Raw genomic sequence first — 20,058 nt, 5'->3', positions numbered from 1 at the left:
CTTGACTTTAGTGTCCCTCTAACAAGTGGCGGGAATCTTGCCGCTGTGTTGCTGTGTACACTAGTGCACATTCACTAGTCGTTTGTTTTATTTATTTATTTATACATACTGCAGCCCCTATTAGGGCTATTGCAGGAGTGGACATACAAATGATCAGGTGATAACAAGCAGAAACAAAAACATGAGCATATGGCACAAATTTGTGGTTCATAGTACTACACAAGATACAGAATGAACAGAGCAAGAGCACAGAAAGCAAAAGAACATGGAAATATCTACTTAACACGCATGTGATATTGCACTCAGAAACTGCTCCAAAGGGAGCCCGCGGGTATCGCCGGGTGGCAAGTTCCAGAGCTCAATAGTGAAGGGAAAAAAACTATACTTAAACAAATCAGTTTTGGGGTGAAGTGGCGTAATATTTAGCACATGTTGACTCCTGGTGTGAACAGAGGGTGGTGTGGCACACTGCAGATACCTGTGGAGCGAGGGCAAGCGCGGCGAATTAATCAAGGTGTACAGGAGCTTTAAGCATTCTGAATGGCGCCTGGCAGATAAAGGAGTTAAACCCAAAGGTGCTAAGTTGGACGTAGGCGAAAAATCCCGGTCATATCTTCGGTAGATAATACGGACGGCTTTTTTTTGTATGGATTCTAGTTTTGCAATGTCGGATGCTTTGTGTGGATTCCACACGACACAACCGTATTCGAGTAATGGCCGTACTAACATTTTAAATGTTAAGAGCTTGGTTTCTTTTGGTGCTACACGGAGAACGCGCTGTAAGTAACCTAATCTCTTCAGGGCTTTATTATACGTAATATCAATGTGTTTGGACCAGGACATGTTGTGAGTGAAATGAAGGCCGAGGTACTTATATTCCATTTTTCTTGTTAAATGACAACCATCGAATGAGTAGGGAAATAGATGAGCGGATGACCGAGTAGAAAATGTCATGCACACAGTTTTTTGGAAATTTACATTCATTTGCCAGGTTTGGCACCAAGTGCAAAAATTGGAAAATGAGTTGTTAAGTTTCTCGTGATCCTCAGCAGAAGTAATTTCTTGATAAATCACGCAGTCATCGGCGTATAGCCTAATCTGAGACATATGCTGAAGAAAAAATGCTGTTGGCACTTCCAACATAGCACCAGTGCCGCACTTTTCAGCATGCGGGTCTGGCATCACACTGTTCTGCATCCTGTGTGCAGGCTGTGAGCGGCAATACATTTATAAAGTGGGCAGTGGTAACAGTCAGATGTATTGTACAGTCGAATCTCGATAATTCGAACTCGAAGGGCCCGAAAATTTCTTTGAATTGAAAGAAGTTCGAAATCATCATCATCATCATCAGCCTGACTACGTCCACTGCAGGACAAAGGCCTCTCCCATGTTCCGCCAGTTAACCCGGTCCTGTGCTTGCTGCTGCCAATTTATACCCACAAACTTCTTAATCTCATCTGTCCACATCACCTTCTGTCTCCCTTTAACCCGCTTCTCTTCTCTGGGAATCCAGTTAGTTACCCTTAATGACCAGAGGTTATCCTGTCGACGCGCTACATGCCCGGCCCATGTCCATTTCCTCTTCTTTATTTCAACTATGATATCCCTAACCCCCGTTTGTCCCCTAATCCACTCTGCTCTCTTCTTGTCTCTTAAGGTTACACCTACCATTTTTCTTTCCATTGCTCGCTTCGTCGTCCTCAATTTAAGCTGAACCCTCTTTGTAAGTCTCCAGGTTTCTGCTCCGTAGCTAAGTACCGGCAAGATACAGCTGTTATATACCTTCCTCTTGAGGGATAGTGGTAATCTACCTGTCATAATTTGAGAGTGCTTGCCGAATGGGCTCCACCCCATTCTTATTCTTCTAGTTACTTCAATCTCATGGTTAGGCTCTGCGGTTATTACCTGCCCTAAGTAGACATAGTGTTTTACAACTTCAAGTGCACTATTACCCATCTCGAAGCGCTGCTACTTTCCGAGGTTGTTGTACATTACTTTCGTTTTCTGCAGATTAATTTTAAGACCCACCTTTCTGCTCTCCTTGTCTAACTCCGTAATCATGAGTTGCAATTCGTCCCCTGAGTTACTCAGCAATGCAATATCATCGGCGAAGCGCAGGTTACTAAGGTATTCTCCATTAACTCTTATGCCTAACTGTTCCCATTCTAGGCTTCTGAAAACCTCCTGTAAGCACGCGGTAAATAGCATTGGGGAGATTGTGTCCCCCTGCCTTACACCCTTCTTGATTGGTATTCTGTTGCTTTCTTTATGAAGCACTATGGTAGCAGTTGATCCCCTGTAAATTTCTTCCAGAATGTTTATATATACTTCATCTACGCCCTGATTCTGCAGTGTTTGCATGACGGCTGATATTTCTACTGAATCAAAGGCCTTCTCGTAATCTATGAAGGCTATGTATAGTGGTTGGTTATACTCTGAGCATTTCTCTATTACCTGATTGATAGTATGAATGTGGTCAATTGTTGAGTAGCCGGTTCGAAATCCTGCTTGTTCCTTTGGTTGATTCAATTCTAATGTTTTCTTGACTCTGTTAGCAATTACCTTTGTAAATATCTTGTATACTACAGAGAGCAAGCTGATCGGCCTGTAATTCTTCAAGTCCTTGGCATCTCCTTTCTTATGTATTAAGATGATGTTAGCGTTCTTCCAAGACTCTGGTACCCTTCCCGTCCGGAGACACCTCGTAAACAGGGTGGCTAGTTTTTCTAACACAATCTGTCCTCCATCTTTCAGCAGATCTGATGTTACCTGATCCTCACCAGCAGCTTTGCCTCTTTGCATGCTCTCCAAAGCTTTTATGACTTCTTCTATCATTACTGGTGGGGTGTCATCTAGGTTACTGCTAGTTCTTATAGTATTAAGGCCATGGTTGTCTCGGCTACCGTACAGATCTCTGTAAAACTCCTCCGCAATTTTAACTATCCTATCCATATTGGTAGTTATTTTGCCTTCTTTGTCCCTTAGTGCATACATCCTACTTTTGCCTATCCCAAGTTTCCTCTTCACTGCTTTGACGCTTCCTCCGTTTTTCAGAGCGTGTTCAATTCTCTCCATGTTATACCTTCTTACATCGCAAACTTTACGTCTATTAATCAACTTCGAAAGCTCTGCCAGTTTTATTTTGTCTATTGTACTTGACACTTTCATGATTTGACGCTTCTTAATTAGGTTTTTCGTTTCCTGGGAAAGCTTGCCAGTGTCCTGTCTAACTACCCTGCTTCCAACTTCCACTGCACACTCCGTAATGATACTCGTCAGATTATCATTCATTGTATCTACGCTAAGGTTGGTTTCCTCACTAAGAGCCAAGTACCTGTTCTGCAGCGACACTCTGAATTCCTGTACTTTCCCTCTCAGTGCTAGCTCATTGATTGGCTTCTTGCGTATCAGTTTCTGTCGTTCCTTCTTCAAGTCTAGGCGAATTCGAGACCGTACCATTCTATGGTCACTGCATCGTACCTTGCCAACCACTTCCACATCCTGCACGATTCTTGGGTGTGCAGTCATTATAAAGTCTATTTCGTTCTTATTTTCGCCATTAGGGCTCCTCCATGTCCACTTGCGGTTTTCTCGTTTTCGGTAGAAGGTATTCAATATCCGCAAACTATTGCATTCTGCGAATTCTACTAGTAGCTCTCCTCTGGCGTTTCTAGTGCCGATGCCATAATCTCCTACTGCCTGGTCTCCAGCCTGCTTCTTCCCTAGCTTTGCATTAAAGTCGCCCATCACTATAGTATACTGTGTTTTTACCTTACTCATTGCCGATTCTACGTCTTCATAGAAGCTTTCAACTGAAGCGTCATCATGGCTGGATGTAGGCGCGTAAGCGTGTACTACCTTCATCTTGTATCTTTTATTCAGTTTAATTACAATACCTACCACCCTTTCATTAATGCTATAGTATTCCTCTATGTTGCCAGCTATGTTTCTGTGAATTAGGAACCCCACTCCCAGTTCTCGTCTGTCTGCCAAGCCCCGATAGCAAAGGACGTGCCCATTCTGTAGCACAGTATAGGCCTCATCTGTCCTCCTAACCTCACCGAGCCCTATTATATCCCATTTAACACCCTCTAGCTCCTCGAATAGTACAGCTAGACTTCCCTCACTAGATAAGGTTCTAGCGTTAAACGTTGCCAAGTTCAGGTTCCAATAGCGGCCTGTCCGGATCCAGAGATTCTTAGCACCCTCTGCTGCGTTACAGATCTGACCACCGCCGTGTTCAGTTGCTTCGCAGCTGCTAGGGACTGAGGGCCGTGAGTTATTTGACGTATGCATGTGGGAGGTAGTGGCCAGATACTGCACCAGGGTGGCCAATCCTTCTCTGGTGAGGAAGTGCGTTCCCGGCGGTGGTTACCGGTGAGGCCGCACCCCAGGCCTCTTGATGCAGTTCCATCAACACGCGGACTTTTTTTTTAAATCCGGTTGGGAACTGCGCGGCACCGGGATTTGAACCACGGACCTAAGTTCGAAATAATGAAAGCTAAGTAAACGGAGGGCTCTCTATGCAGTGGTGCATGTGCATTGAGCTAGCACACGAGGGGGAAGTTTGAGAAGGCTTACATTTATTCACAAATCACTGGACATCTGGTATTATTTCAGGTAATCGGTAATGCACGTCTGCACGCGTTTGCCTTGCAGTGAGTCAATCAATTTCACACACATTTTGCAAAACATTTCTACTTCGGCTTCAGCTTTCCATTGGCAAGAGAAGTTTCGCGCAAAAATGTCCATCGCCGACACTTTTTAAAGATGACAACAATGACCGCTGCATGACGAAGCCTCCCGCTCTTCGCCACGCAGCTGTAGCATGGCCAGCACGTGACGAGAAAGGAGGAGGGTTTCCACAGGGAGAGAAGCAGATCGGTATTTGAGAGAAAACAAACACTCCACGGCAGCTTTTTTTTTTTTTGCTCTCTTTCGCGCCCGTCGTTGAATGGAGAAGGGTTACATGGCAGGGAAGAGAAAAGAGCATGTCTGGAACCAGATCGTGAAAGCCCCCCCCCCCCCTTAAGGCGCAGAGCCGCGCTCCTGCAAGGGCTGCAGCAGATAGTGCCTTTATCCTTTCCTTTAACCACACAATAATTCATTTAGCGACGGCTTTCTTTTTTTCTCTCTCTCTCTCTTTGTGCGCAGCGTTGGAAGGAGGTGGGATACTTAGCAGGGACGGATAAGGGAGAAGCGTGACACGGGCGCGTCGCAGATCGGCATTTGAGAGAGCAAACATTCCACCCCAGCCTTTCTTTTCCTTTTCATTTCCTTCGCGGGCAGCGGTGAAGTGCCGCAGGTGCTGCAGGGGAATCGGGCCGGGTGCTGAGAGCATCTTCGGAGCGTGGTATGTTCGAGTTAATCGTCGGAAGTGCTTGGGCGTTTGAATTACCGGGTGTTTTCGCTTATTGGAATACGCATAGCTTTGACGGGGCCTCATCGTGAGTTCGAATTAACCGGAAGTTGGAATTAAGCGTGTTCGAAATAATGAGATTTGACTGTATCATGCTTTGAGGATTGAGTTAAAAGAACCGATAACCAGCCAGTACATAGATTTGATCTTGGTGATAATAAAAAGATCTTGAATATAGCTACAGATTGAAACATACCTTTTCCAGTTTGAGTATTGTATATACTCTTGTAATGAATGCACATCTTTTCCTGAAAAATCGAATGAAAGGTGGGAGTGAGCTTATTATGTGGGGTAAATTTAATGAAAACTTTTGAGGGATGAGCAAGCAATGTGGCTATTCAAAAAAAATACGTCATGAAGCTTAACCTTTTACGATTCACATATGCAAACACTGTTTGGAAACAGTAGAAAGTAGATTCTCTGTTACACTTCACATCCTCGGTGCTTGATGGTGCTATCTTCTGCAAGCTATCCTCGCACCACCCGTGCACCTCATGAAAGTGTTTCGCCGCTTTATATTCTCACTATCGTTTAACATGAGACGTCGGTCTTCAAAAACTTTTTTGTTATTTGTCTGAATTGAATGAAACTTATTACACTTACTCAGTTTCTTCTGCAGATTCCAAATGTATAAGTATATTTTCCATGGCTGCGTTAGAACAGAAGATGTCGAAGTTTTGTAATACACAATTAGAATATTTCTTACGAGGCTTTTGGCAATTTTACGGTGTCAAACACAAGAACAAAGTATATATGCTGATTACCAAGGAGCTGGCGTAGCCTATGATGCTAATTTAATAGTTTGGAACAAATTTCGAATGTAAAATAAATAAATGGATACATACATGAGTGAAAAATTTTTGCCACATATTGTTTACTATCGTCAAGAATTACAATTTGGTGAAAAAGGTATAGAAGAATATGAATAGCATTATCGGCCCGATCTATTCAATAAAGCACATTGGTATCAAACTTGTTTTTGTGAGTCAATGAAACATGTCAAAATGCCCGGTAAGGCTATGTATTACGTCTAAAAACATGAAACTGACAAAAATGCGTTTGAAGTTTTCGTTTCCCACAAACTGATGTGGTGTTGTGGCATAACTGTGTAAATGGCATCCAGGGTGTTGCTTTGTTCCTCGGGAACAAGATGATGCCACATATGTTACAACAGATAATTAAAAAAGACAGGGGACGTGCCGTGAACAAATAAAAACAAAAATTCGTGATTAAGCCCGCTTTAGCCCCGACCATAAAAAAAACTATCCGTTTGTATGATAAAGGAAATTACGAAGCAATTAACTCTGAACTAACCAATTTTTACTCCACTTTTGACACTGCCTTTTCTCATCATAATGTAACCGAAAACTGGTTGATTTTCAGAGATAAGCTAAACGAAATGGTTGATAAATACATTCCCCAAATTAACATCAATCCTAATACCGCCCAACCCTGGTTCAATAAAGCACTGAAACGATTAGAAAACAAGAAAAAACGCTCCTTCTGCGCAGCCAAGTCCCGTAACACCCCTAATGCATGGAACAAGTACAAAGCCGCCGAATCTGCTTATCTGCAAGCCATACGCCACGCCAAACACTCATTCTTCCATTCGGACATACCGAACATGCTTAAGAACAACCCTTGAAAATTCTGGCAAGTCATAAACCCTCAGGACACGCGCAATATTACACTATGTAATGAGTTAGGGGATGCCCTAAGTGACGCGGAATGTGCACGCGTGTTTAACGCCGCCTTCGAATCCGTTTTCACCCAAGAAACTGAGTTGTCATTTACCATCCCTCATGCGAACTTTGAATGTACCATGCCACCAATTGCGTTTTCTTCCAGCGGTATTTCATCACTAATAGACAAAATCAAACTTTTTCTTCAGCTGGTGTTGACAACATTACATCCAAACTCCTGAAAAATACTAAACATATCTGTGCAGCGTATCTGTGTTTACTATTTTCACAATCAGTTTCAACAGGAATGCTGCCTCCAGATTGGAAGCACGGAAAGGTCGTTCCAGTCCACAAATCAGGTAACAATCACCATTAAATTATCGTCCAATTTCATTAACCAGCGTACCCTGCAAACTCCTCGAGCATGTCATCTACACACATATCATGGACTTCTTTGATTCCAATAATTTTTTTCATCCTGCGCAGCATGGCTTTAGGAAAGGGTTTTCGTGTGAAACGCAGCTAGCTATGTTTGTTCACGACCTGCATGTTAACCTCGACTCTAACCTTCAGACTGACACCATCTTCATCGATTCCGCAAAGGCATTTCACAAAGTTCCTCATGAGCACCTACTACACTAAAGCTTGCCGCGTTGAATTTAAATGATGACGTATTAGCATGGATTAAAGAATTCTTAACTAATCGTTCGCAATCAGTTTCCGTCAACAATCAAATGTCTAACACTACCCCGGTAACCTCAGGTGTCCCTCAAGGGTCTGTCCTAGGCCCGCTTCTGTTTTTGATTTACTATAATGACCTACCATTACATGTATCTTCTAACATACGCATGTTTGCAGAGGACTGCGTTGTTTATCGTAAAATAAACAACGTTTCGGATAACACGTCTCTTCAAATTGACTTACTAAGCTTACAGGAATGGTGTAACCTTTGGCTAATGGAACTCAACCCTAACAAATGTAAAACTGTTTTCTTTCACCGCCGTCGAAATCCGATAGTATTCCCGTACCAAATTGCTGACACAAACCTCAAATTAGTTCCTTCCTATAAATACCTCGGAGTAACCCTTTGTAGCGATTTAACTTGGGGAACGCACATTACGAACATCATTGCATCTGCTAACAAAACACTCGGGTTCTTAAAACGCCATTTGCGTCACGCTCCTAATAATGTCAAATTACTAGCTTATCAATCTCTCGTAAGGACAAAGATAGAATACGCATCAGCCATTTGGAGCCCGCATCAAGCATATCTCATCAATCAACTCGAGTCACTTCAAAATCGAGCCACACGATTTATTCATTCTACGTACTCTTACGACGTCAGCATATCAGCACTGAAAACAGAATCTGGCCTATCATTGCTTGCATCTCGTCGCCGCATTTCTAGTCTTTCCCTTTTTCACAAGTTTTTTACAGCTCGCTCGGCAGGCCACCATACATTCTTCCTCGGGCATGCATCTCCCATCGCACTGGTCACCCGCAACAAGTTGAGCGGCCGCGTACGCGCACCGTCACTTTTTCGTCCTCATTCTTTTCATTTCATTTCATTTCATTTTATTACCTTAAAGGTCCCCAGGGGGACATTACATAAGGGGTGGGGTTACAAAAAACGTACAAAAAAAAGCCATGAATTAGTTTGAAAAATGGCTTGTGACGCTATGCATAAATGTTGATGGACAGGTGATTGCTGCAATATGGTGGGGGAGGTCATTCCAGTCTTTTGCTGCACGAAGAAAAAATGAGGCAGCAAAATTAACGGTGCGGGAACGTTGACGGGCAACTTGAAAGACATGGCCAATGCGATATGACCTGCGAAATGGGGGGGAAATGTAAGGTTCGATTGCAAGTGGACTGTGAAAAAGTTTATGAAACAAGCAAAGGGTGGCAATGCGGCGGCGGGAAGATAGAGGGTACAGGCCAATTTCTTCTTTTAAAGATGACACGCTAATGTGATAGGCATATGAGGAATGAATGAATCTAGTAGCACGGTTTTGAAGTGATTCGAGTGCAGCAATGAGATACGCGTGTTGTGGGCTCCAAATTGACGATGCATATTCAAGCTTGCTTCTTACGAGGGACTGATATGCTAATAATTTTACATGGCGGGGTGTGTTGCGCAGATGACGTTTTAGGAAGCCGAGATACCGATTAGCAGCTGCGATGATAGTCCGGATGTGCTCAGCCCAAGTTAGGTCACTGCACAAAGTTAGGCCAAGGTATTTGTAGGATTGCACAAGTTGAACAGGAGTGTTAGAGATTACGTAGGAAGTGGTGAGCGGGTTATGGCGACGCTGAAACGACACAAGTTTACATTTGTTAGGATTAAGTTCCATTTGCCACCGTTCACACCAACGCTGCACTTGGTTAATGTCACTTTGGAGGCTAATTTGATCAGATACATTCGTTACTGTGTGGTACAAAACGCAGTCATCAGCAAACATGCGTATGTTACAAGTTAAGTTCGTTGGTAGGTCATTAATATATATTAGAAATAACAAGGGACCAAGGACGGAACCCTGAGGGACACCTGATGTAACTGGAATAAAGTTGGAGAGCTGATCATTTACAAGGACAGATTGGGAACGGTTATGTAAGAATTCTTGGATCCAGATTAAGACAGCGGGATGTAAGTTTAAGTGGGAGAGTTTCAGTAACAGGCGTTTGTGAGGTACCTTATCAAATGCTTTGGTGAAATCTAGAAATATGGCGTCGGTTTGAAGGTTACTATCGAGATTGGAATGAAGGTCATGAACAAAAAGTGCTAGTTGAGTTTCGCATGAAAACCCTTTTCGGAAGCCATGTTGTGCAGGATGAAAAAAATTAATCTTGTCAAGAAAACTGATAATGTGAGTGAATATGACGTGTTCCATGATTTTGCAAGGCACTGAAGTTAATGAGATGGGACGATAATTTAGAGGCGAGTTTTTGTTACCAGCTTTGAAGACTGGAATGACCTTCCCTTTTTTCCAATCGTCGGGCAGTTGGCCTGTGACAAGTGACTGCGAAAACAATAAACATAAATATTCGGCACAGACGTCTACAGTGTTTTTGAGGAACTTAGAGTTAATATTGTCTACACCCGCGGAGGACGACAGCTTTAGGTTGTTAATTATAGATATTATACCAGACACGGAAAATGTGATGGGTGGCATCAAGAGTTCGATAGTGGAAGTAGGCATGTAAAATGAAATGTCTGTTTCTTTTGTGAACACTGATCCAAATGCGCTATTAAAGATGTTTGCACAATCAACGTCACTTACAGGTCTGCCGGCATCGTTGGTGAAGTTAGTAGACTGCGTGGGGTGAGGGTTGATTATTTCAAAAAACTTGCGTGGGTCACTTTTTAGAATGGTCGGCAAGTTATAGTTATAGAAAGAGTGTTTTGCTTCGCCTATTTTTTCTAGGTAGTCATGTTCGGCTACATAGTATTTTTCCCATGCGCAGTGGCTTCCCTTCTGTTTGGCTGAACGAAAGAGGCGTTTCTTTTTGTTTTCTAGGCGTTTTAATGTTTTGGTGAACCAGGGCTTTTGAGTGTCAGTCTGGAAATTGAATGTGGGTATATGTTTTCTCACAAGATAATCCACTTTGTCCGCAAATAATTTCCAGCTATCTTGCACTGATCTATTTTGGAAAAATGATTCGAAAGATGGAAAGAAAGAGCGGAGTTCATCAATGATAGCTGTGTAATTTCCTTTGTCATAAAGACGTATAGTTTTTTTGCTTTTCTGACGAGACACCGGTTTGAACGAAAACTCAGCATGAATTACCTTGTGATCACTAATTTCTGGAAGATATGTAATGGACGAAAGGCTGTCAGGGTGATTTGTTAGTATTAGGTCAAGGGTATTGGCGCACGTTTGAGTTACGCGAGTTGGTTCAGTTACAAGTTGGGTTAAGTTAAAGTTGAGGCACACATCAAGAAAGTCGTGCGCTTCGGGTTCTCCTGACGTCAAAGTAACTTGGTTTACCCAGTCAATGAGAGGATGATTGAAATCCCCAAAAAGAAGAATGCGGGCGTTAGGGTATGCAGTAGTTAAATCATTTAACGTGTCGTTAAGCTTACTAGCAAAGTCGGGAGTGCTGTGGGGAGGCCTATAACAGGCACCAATTAAAACAGTTTCAGGAGTGGCATGGCAAAGAAGCCATATAATTTCGAGGTCAGTCTGAATGTTAAGCGCATTACAAGAAATATCTTTGCTGATTGCAATAGCCACGCCCCCGCCTCGCCTGTCTATACGGTCCTTGCGAAACACTGTAAAATTTGGAAGGTCTGTAAGAACTTCGTGGTCGCTAATGTCACTGTATAGCCATGTTTCTGATAAAACTAGTATGTTGCTGCTCGACGAGGAAACAAGATTAGAAATGACGTCTCGCTTTGGAAGAAAACTGCGTATATTAGTAAAAATAACTGATAGCGAAAGTAGTGGGCGGGGGGTGGATCTGGGGCCATGACGCGTGTTTGGATTGCGAGGAACTAGCTATAGTAATTCTTTAACAGTTTGTGACGATTCCTCAAATATGTAGCGTTTCTTGCCCATGCGTAGTGTTTTGAAGGTCAACATAAATGGACATGACTGGGACCTAGCGAAAGCGATAAGATGCCTGCGAGCAGTTCGAACTGTTGCGGAAAAGTCTTCGCCAACGCTGTAACCAGTGTTTTTAAGTTTGCGACCGTTTGAAAGAATCTTGTCCTTTGTTTTAAAAGTATTGAATTTTACAATTATCGGCCTTACTTTGCCCGCAGTGTGACGGCCAAGACGATGTGCTCTGTCTATATCTTTTGATTCAATATTCAGTTCCATGTGATCAGCACAAAGAGCAATGACTAATTTTTCCGGTTCAGTGAAATGTTCGGAAGGGTTAGTGTCGGGAATGCCATAGAATATTAAGTTGTTTCTACGGGAGCGATTTTCAGAGTCGTCCACTCGGGCTGATAAGCTGTCTATCTGGTGGGACATCTGAAGTGTGGTAGCCTTTAGGCTGTCCATTTCAACTTTAAGAGATGAAAGGGACTTGAAGTGATTCTCAAGATCTGTTATTCGTTTACCTAAGTCTGTTATTACTTTATCAGTTGATTGCAACTGATTCTTCAACTCTTTTAGTTCGGTGAGAACGGTGGATTGACCAGCGGATAATTTTTTTAATTCGGTGGCAACTTCTTGAATGGTACTAGGTCCGGGGTTTGTTTCAACGTCACCGGCTTGCAGCAACAGGGAATAAATGACACTCGCGCATTCAGCGGCAATGGCAATGCAACACTTTGGGCTCGGAGACTGTACCAAAAAGTAATTACTAGATTTTTTAGCGAATAGACTGTGTGAATTACTGACCTGCATGGCAAAGGCAAACGGATTAGTGAACTGCGCTGTTGCACAGTCACCGAGCCCACAGAGCGCAGGCGGACGGTGTTGGTCTTTTATAGGTGAGGCAGTGGCTGATGTCGGTGGCGATGCTGTTTTCCGCGATGAAACCAGGTATTTGGGAGGACAGGAAAGGTTGAGGGGTGGCGCTTCCATGCACGCTGAAGCGTGAACGAAGTGGCGTGTCCAGTTGCCTGCGCCGGTCCCGCAACTGTGAGTCGCTGGGATCAGCGAGGCTGCAGATTGGGGCAGCACAGGTCCAGAAAGCATGACTGCGGCGATGAGGGCGTACGTCTGCATGGCAAAGGCAAACGGATTAGTGAACTGCGCTGTTGCACAGTCACCGAGCCCACCGAGCCCACCGTTTTTCGTGCAGCTACGGACTGGAACGGCCTTTCTAACGAAATCACCGCCATAACCTGTCCTACCACCTTTTTGAACACCGTAACAAATGACCTTGCATTGTAAAAAAAAAAAAAATATGGCTTTCACGTTTTCATATATGTACCCACCCCTTATGTAATACCCCTTCAATGGGGTCTTTAAGGTAATAAAATGAAATGAAAATAAAATGCCACGTGGCAGCGAGCGAAGGCGGGATGGGGGGGGGGGTAGCACGTGGGACTGCAGCAGATGAACGTAGGCTGTGCGTTTAATATGTGGAAGAAAAAAAATCAAAATTTTGGCGACTGAAATGGGGCTGACTTAGTGAGTGCGTTCATGACTAGAGTAAACACGGTTATTATTTTTTCAAATCTCTTTTGAAAGCCACGAAAGATCTGTATGTGGTGCAGCCTAACAGAAAGTCCGTGAAGGCAAATTATGAATTCGTCGTTGTACGAAGGCCTAATTTTTTCATGCGCACCATAAATAGTGTTCAAAATTTGATTGCATATGTTGTTTTCATCCTCGCTGTATTCCGTGCTGTTGATGATGTAAAAAAAGAGTAGCACGCTGAGAAGTGGTGCTGCTTTTGGGCAACAGTTGAAAATGGCACAATGCATGAATGCGGAATACTGCCGTTTACACTCAAATCACTCTTGTGGTCACCTCCCACTGTTTGTAGCATGTGTTGCGTGTACACAGCTGTATATTTCCTAGCTAGAAAAATTTTATTTTAGGTGTTTCACGCCATTTTTCATGTAACTATTCCACGATTACACACACTGATCAGCAAGCTTTCAATTGCGCTGAAGAACACAGGTGTCATAAAAATTCATAGTCGATTCTTTCAAGAAACCGCATGTAAAGGCTGAAGCTTCATGTGTACATACACACACACACAGCATATTGTTTTTCGTACTTTATGAAAGCTGCCCAGGTCTCATGTGCCTCCAAGCGTAACCTGTCTTATTCATTCTCCATCACCGCAAAAGTTTTGTGAGTTTCAAATAAAAGTACTTTGTGCATGGCCACGTTTGGGTAATTTTTTGTGTAGGTGTTATTTGAGCAGCCTACTGTGTTTACTTTTTAAGCCTGTATGAATATGTTGCATTATAAGGATGCAGAATGTTTGTGGCTGTACAATATAGATGAAGTGTAAAAATTAAGTGTGTCAATTGTAGTGTTCTTGCAACCAATCTTACCCCCGTATTCTAGAACGTCCCTCCACTCAACGCTTCACCTTCACTTGAGATGGCCGATGGGAGCGCCGTCTCTTGGCAGAGAAAGTCGCTGCATGCCAGCAATAAGCTGCTGTGATTCTCGAGTAGCGCAGTGTCGCTTTCAGATGAGCAGTGGCACAGTGCTCAACTCTGTCAAGTGAAGGGTGAAAGTCGAGTCGAGGAGCGTTTATGAATATGGGGGTTAGTTTTGTTGTCTTGTTAACCTGTCATTAACACTGGATTGATGCTACTTTGCTCTAGCTGTACAGTGCTCTCCAAGGCACAAGGAGGCACCGCAGGGGGAAGGCTCGGAGCAAACCATGCTTGAGTTTCCTTTCATTGTTACACTATGCACGTATTAAGGGGGGAGGCTACCATCGGATACCAACTTTTTTGTTTATTGAGATATCTTAATGAAATTTTCAGGATAGACTTATAGCAAAAGCATTAGAAGAACTACAGAATTTCATCAAGTTATGTTCACTGGTTTTCAAGTTACAGCAGAATATCAGGGTAGTGCACATGGTTCTCTTATTCCAGGCCTGGAGAACTTTCAAAAGGTGCTGGAACTGTGAAATTAACTATGATGATTCCCAGATTGATACTCCAGGGGGTAACAGAGCCCTTTTTTTGAATTTCCTTGCTGAAAAGTTTTAGCAGACCATCAAAGTTTGGGTTCGTGATTAGGATATTATCAATCAAATTTTGATTAAATATAATAAATAACACACACAATATATTGAAAAATGGGCTTGTCTTCCCCTCAGAAATTTATTCATGTACATAATAAAAAAAGACTTATGGAAATCCAATGAGTGGTTCCAGAGATATAGCTGGAATAAGCAGCCTCACTAGCCAAAAAAGTCATTTTGAGAAAACGACGTTTGAAAGTTTTGAGCACATAGGCAGTTCTAAAATGAACCTGCAGCGTAACTGGAGGTGTTCTTTGGCACTCTCTTTCTTTGCCGCCTTGCCATCTTCTCTAGGGATCGCTTCTTAGCCTTTTTCAAGCGCAGAGAATCTTTCTCGGCTGCCCGTTGAATGGCCAGGTGGCCAGGTGTTAGCCCCACTGATGAAGCTAGCTCTTGGGTGGCCCTGTAGCAGCCAGCATTGTATCTTAGCACTGCATCATGCAGTGCTGTCTCCACAGCAATCAGTGACGCATGCTGCTCTTTGGGCATGAGGGACTACAGCACAGAGTGAAAGGACTCTGATGCATTCTGCGTCTTTGCTCCCAGGCAGCGTTGCAGAAGAGAAGCCTGTGAGAGCCTCTCATAAATGGGTAGAAGTGCATCTGCAACATAGCGTGGCAGCTTGTACGAATGCTTCGGAGGTGGAACACCGGTAATCTTGCTGGCATTGTGACGACACCAGGAGTCTGCACCCTCTGGGCACAAGTCGTGGTGCGGCTCCTCATCCGTCGACGTCACATGGTGGTACGATGCCATCACTGCCCGCCGCATTGCAGCCATATCATCGGAATTGTTCCGTAGGGCCCAGCCATAATAATCTGTCAACTTGTCGATGAGGGCCTTTGTCAGCCTGTCCTTCCCTCCCAAAGCCTTGTCACTTTTCTGCACAAGGTTGCGAAGTGCAGTCCCCATCCTCTTCTGAACGTGGTTCAGGCATTCCTCTTTTGAAATGGGAACCAGTCCATAAACATTTTCTTGTACAAGGGCAGAGAGGGTGGCACTATCTCCATCAGACACGAGCGTTGTGTAACGGAGGTTGTGCTTCGACAGTGAGCGTGAAAAGAGGATGATAGCTGCCTCAACCTCCATTCTCCCTGATTTAGAGTCGGTGTTTTTCTGGCACACGTTTCTCCAGCCAGCATGCATAGTCTGCGTCTCCAGGCTTTGGCCCTACTTGGCAACGAAGGCACTGATTAGACAGAACAACGGCGTCCAAGATAAGGCCCGTATGGTATTCGATAATTGCCCCGACTCCAATATGGGATGTGTGCCCACGCTTGTGCCATGTTCCATCATAACAAACTGTTATATCCCTGGTGAAATATTGATCCATTTCTTTGCAAGTGGCTTTTACAGCAGAAGCAGATTCTGCATAGAAATTTTCTATGCATATCTCGCATATCATGTGTACTTTTTTTTGTTGATCCGGTTATGTGCGAAGCTAGTAGGAATCGCTGGCCTAAAGCCCAACTGGGAATATATGTTGCACGCGCTGTCACAGCTGTCTCAAAGTGGATTGCCATTGTTTGCTAAGCCGGTTCAAATGCCCCCATTTTCTCGAAGTTCTTCCGAACATTGCTCACAAAAACCAGTTCTCACGATAGGGTTATAACAGAGAACATAAGTACTCTCCAATTTGTAGGGAACCCAACGCAAAGTAAGATGCAGACAAGAAAGCGCGATGCCAACACAGTGCTGTGTGTGTCGCCCTTCATGTGTGTGTGTGTCCCCATTCCTTTTTTCAGTCTTCTATTGCGTTGTGTTCCCTCCGATATCTAACCAACACACCCAAGCTTCTATGCCAAGTCTTATTCAACGCACTCTTCTGCTGGCTCCCATACTGAATATTGCATGTCGAAGAACTCCACGCGGATGTGCTTGGTGGTGGCACGGTTTCAGTTTTTTTCGGTAAGCTTTATAACAGCAATCTGCCACATATATAATTATTGTAGCCTATCACAAAGGAACGGTAAAAACGCAATGGACAAACTGCGAAACCGAAAAAAAAAGAAAATGAGTGCGAAAACCTGCCTCATCTTGTTGATGTGACGGGTCCTTGCACGTGTACATCTGTGCTGTGTCTCGGGAATACATTCTTGCCGTCGAAGAGGTAGGAAGAATGGAAGAAGGGACCTTGCACTCAGCCGATTTTGCGTAAGACTGCACTCGCCTGCTTGACAAGAGATGTGCCTCACTAGAGCATCATGAAGTCAAATGTGCCTGTGTGTGCGCTGGCAAGGTGGCTCGGGCTGGTTGGGGAGGGCAAAGTATGCGAGCAAAAAGTTTCTTGTAGTAAAGCAGGCTGGCTAGTTATACTGGTGAGCAAATTATGTGAGGATGCAAATTGTGCGATCAAATATGGTATGTACTCTTGTATGTTTCAGCTCTGTTGCTACGGATCCTGCGGGTCCAACTTGGCATCCGGCAGCAACAAAAAGAGGTTCTGCAGGAGGTGTGACAGCTGAAGCACGAGGTACGACTCTTGTCCGTGCCTCAGCACGTCCAGCCAGCACAGCCCCCTGCTGACCTTCCCCGGCTGCCTGCTGGTACAATTGGAGAAGTGGAGGCAGCAGAGGCAGCTGTGCAGAGTGAAGCTGTGGCTGCGGCTTTGGTGTGTATTCCTCGATTTTTAATATGCCTATGTAACATGCAGAAATTTAGTACTGCTTTAAGATACTGTGTTTCGGGAAACAAACTAGTCGGGTAATCTCATGAGCCACTGTACTAGAGTCGAATATGAATAATTCTTACTCAAAGAGGCCAGAAAATATGTTCAAATTGAAAGAAGTTCAAAATAATGAAAGTTACCGTAATTACTTGAATCTAACCTGCACCTTTTTTCCGGTTAAGCGAGTTTATAAATCGCATGCGCGTTAGAATCGAGTACAAAAAAAAATGAATATGGTCATTCTATTGCCAAAGGCACTTCCGAAATGGCCGCCCCCTAGGTGCGTCGGCATGGCGCGTCGGCCATTTCTGCCTATGTGTTTTCCATGTGCGGCACTTCGTACGTGTGCTGAGAAGTTTGTCATCTTGTAGTACATTAGCATCGACGGCATGGTAGGGCCGACTCCAAAAACTCGACGAGTGTACCACAATGCTACTTTTAAAAGAAAAGTCATCGCGTGTGCCGAAACGGACAGAAATCGGGCCGCATCGCGGTCGTTCGGAGTTCCCGAAACGTGCGTGCGGGACTGGCGGAAACAAAAGCAGGATATTGTCGACAGCAAAGATTCACGCAAAAGCTTCAGTGGACCACAGCAGGGTCGGTTTCCCCAAATTGAAGAGCTGCTCGGCGAGTATGTGATTAAGCAGTGAGCGGCACAGCAGCCCGCGACGACAGAACTGCTCAAGTGCAGGCTATGCAGTTAGCCTTAGAAAAAGGGCTAATGCAGGGCCAGTTTAAAGCGAGCAGGTGCTGGCTAACTAACTTTATGAAGAGGAAAGGCTTTTCCCTCCGAAGGCAAACGGGCATATGCCGGAAGTTGCCGGAGAAGTACGAAGAAAAGCTTCAGAGTCTTCAGAGGTTCCTCCTAAACTTGCGGCACAACAACGGCTACCTGCTTGGGCAAATCGGGAATGCCGATCAGACGCCTCTTTACTTCGACATGCCTGGCACCACAACCGTCGAGGAGAAGGGGGCGAAGCAAGTTCATGTGCTGACATCGGGCCACAGTAAAACTAGAGTGACAGCAATGCTTCGTTGCACGTCAGATAGGCACAAGCTTTCCCCGTACCTCATATTTAAACGGAAGACGCTCTCAAAAGGAGTCGTTTTCCCGAGTGGTGTGATCAAGCGGGCCAACGAGAAAAATGGGTGCACGTTGCAATCGATGTCTTAGTTTTTTTTTTTGTCGTGGAAACCAGGTGCGCGTTACAATTGAGGGTGCGGTAGAATCGAGTAAGTACGGTAAATGAGCGGAGGGCTCACCATGCAGTGGTGCATGTGCATGAGGAAGTTTTATTCACAAATTACAGGACATCCGTCAATAATTAAAGTAATGAATACATTGTCTGTACACGCTGGCCTTGCAACGAGTCAACCAGTTTTGCGTGCAGTTTGCAAAGCATTTGTACTTCGGCTTCAGTATTCTCCTGGCAAAAGAAGTTGCGTGCGGCAATGCCCAGTGCTGACACTCTTCGAAGACCACAACTGTGTTTCCACTGTTACGATCTGCGCTGCAGCCGGAGCGTGGCCAGCACATGATGAGAAAGGAGGAGCGTCTCCACCTGGAGAAAAGCAGATCGGCATTCGAGAGAGAAACACTCCGCGGCAGCTTTTTTTTTGTTGCTCTCTTCATGCGGGGTGTTGAAAGGAGAAGGGTCTCTACATAGCAGGAACGAAAAACAGGAAAGCGTGACACCGGCGCGTTGCAGATCGGCATGAGAGAGAGCCAACTCTCTGTGACAGCTTTTTTTCCCTCTTTCTCGTCGTGCGCGGTGTTAAGAGAAGGGTCTCTACGTGGCAGGGACGAAAAAAGCCGAAGCGTGGCACAGGAATGTTGCAGATTGGCATTTAACAAACATTCCACCGCAGTCTTTTTTTTCCTTTTCTTCATTTTTTTTCTTCAAGCACAGTAATGAGGTGTCTGAAGTGCCACCGCAGGATTGGGCAGGTGCTGAGAGCATTTTCGGAGCGCATTTTCGGAGCGCAGTATAGCTTTGATAGGACCACAGTGTCAGTTCGAATTAAGTGTGTTGGAATTAATGAGATTCGACTGTATTTACTATAGTCTGTGAAGTCCAAGTGAACTGTCCTAAGCTAGCAGACGATGTAGGCGGCATCGTGTGTTTGATGGGCAGTGACTAGCAATAGCCTGCTTAAAACAGACATTCAGTAATTTTGTTCATTTATCACCCTATTTCGTGTCCGCTGCGGCTCTCTCTACTGTGATGTCCCCGCAAACACGGACTGAACCCCGCTCCTTTCAAAATGTGTACGCTCGTTTCTCAAACCCACGCATAAAAAGCATTCCGGAGTGAAGTACCAGAAGGATTATCTCTACTATTGTCACGGGCTCCCCCACGTAAACATGAGGACTGGGCGGCGCCTTGTTGTCTACAGACCGTGTGACAGCGTACGGTGGAGATAATCGGCGCGCTCCCTTCAGATCTGTGGCATGGGGGAGCGGCAGAGCACCTTTTGTTGGTTCGGGGAATGCGACCTTTGCGGCAAGCGCCTTTGCCGGGCCCAGTATGCCTTTCCGTCGAACTCCGTGGCTCCAGGGCTTATTACTGCATTCTGCGTGGATGGCCGCCCGCGGCGGTGAACGACGAAGA

Source organism: Rhipicephalus microplus, chromosome 6 (genome assembly GCF_043290135.1).
Source record: "Rhipicephalus microplus isolate Deutch F79 chromosome 6, USDA_Rmic, whole genome shotgun sequence".
In the NCBI taxonomy this organism is placed as follows: domain Eukaryota; kingdom Metazoa; phylum Arthropoda; class Arachnida; order Ixodida; family Ixodidae; genus Rhipicephalus; species Rhipicephalus microplus.
This window is presented reverse-complemented; position numbering follows the sequence as displayed.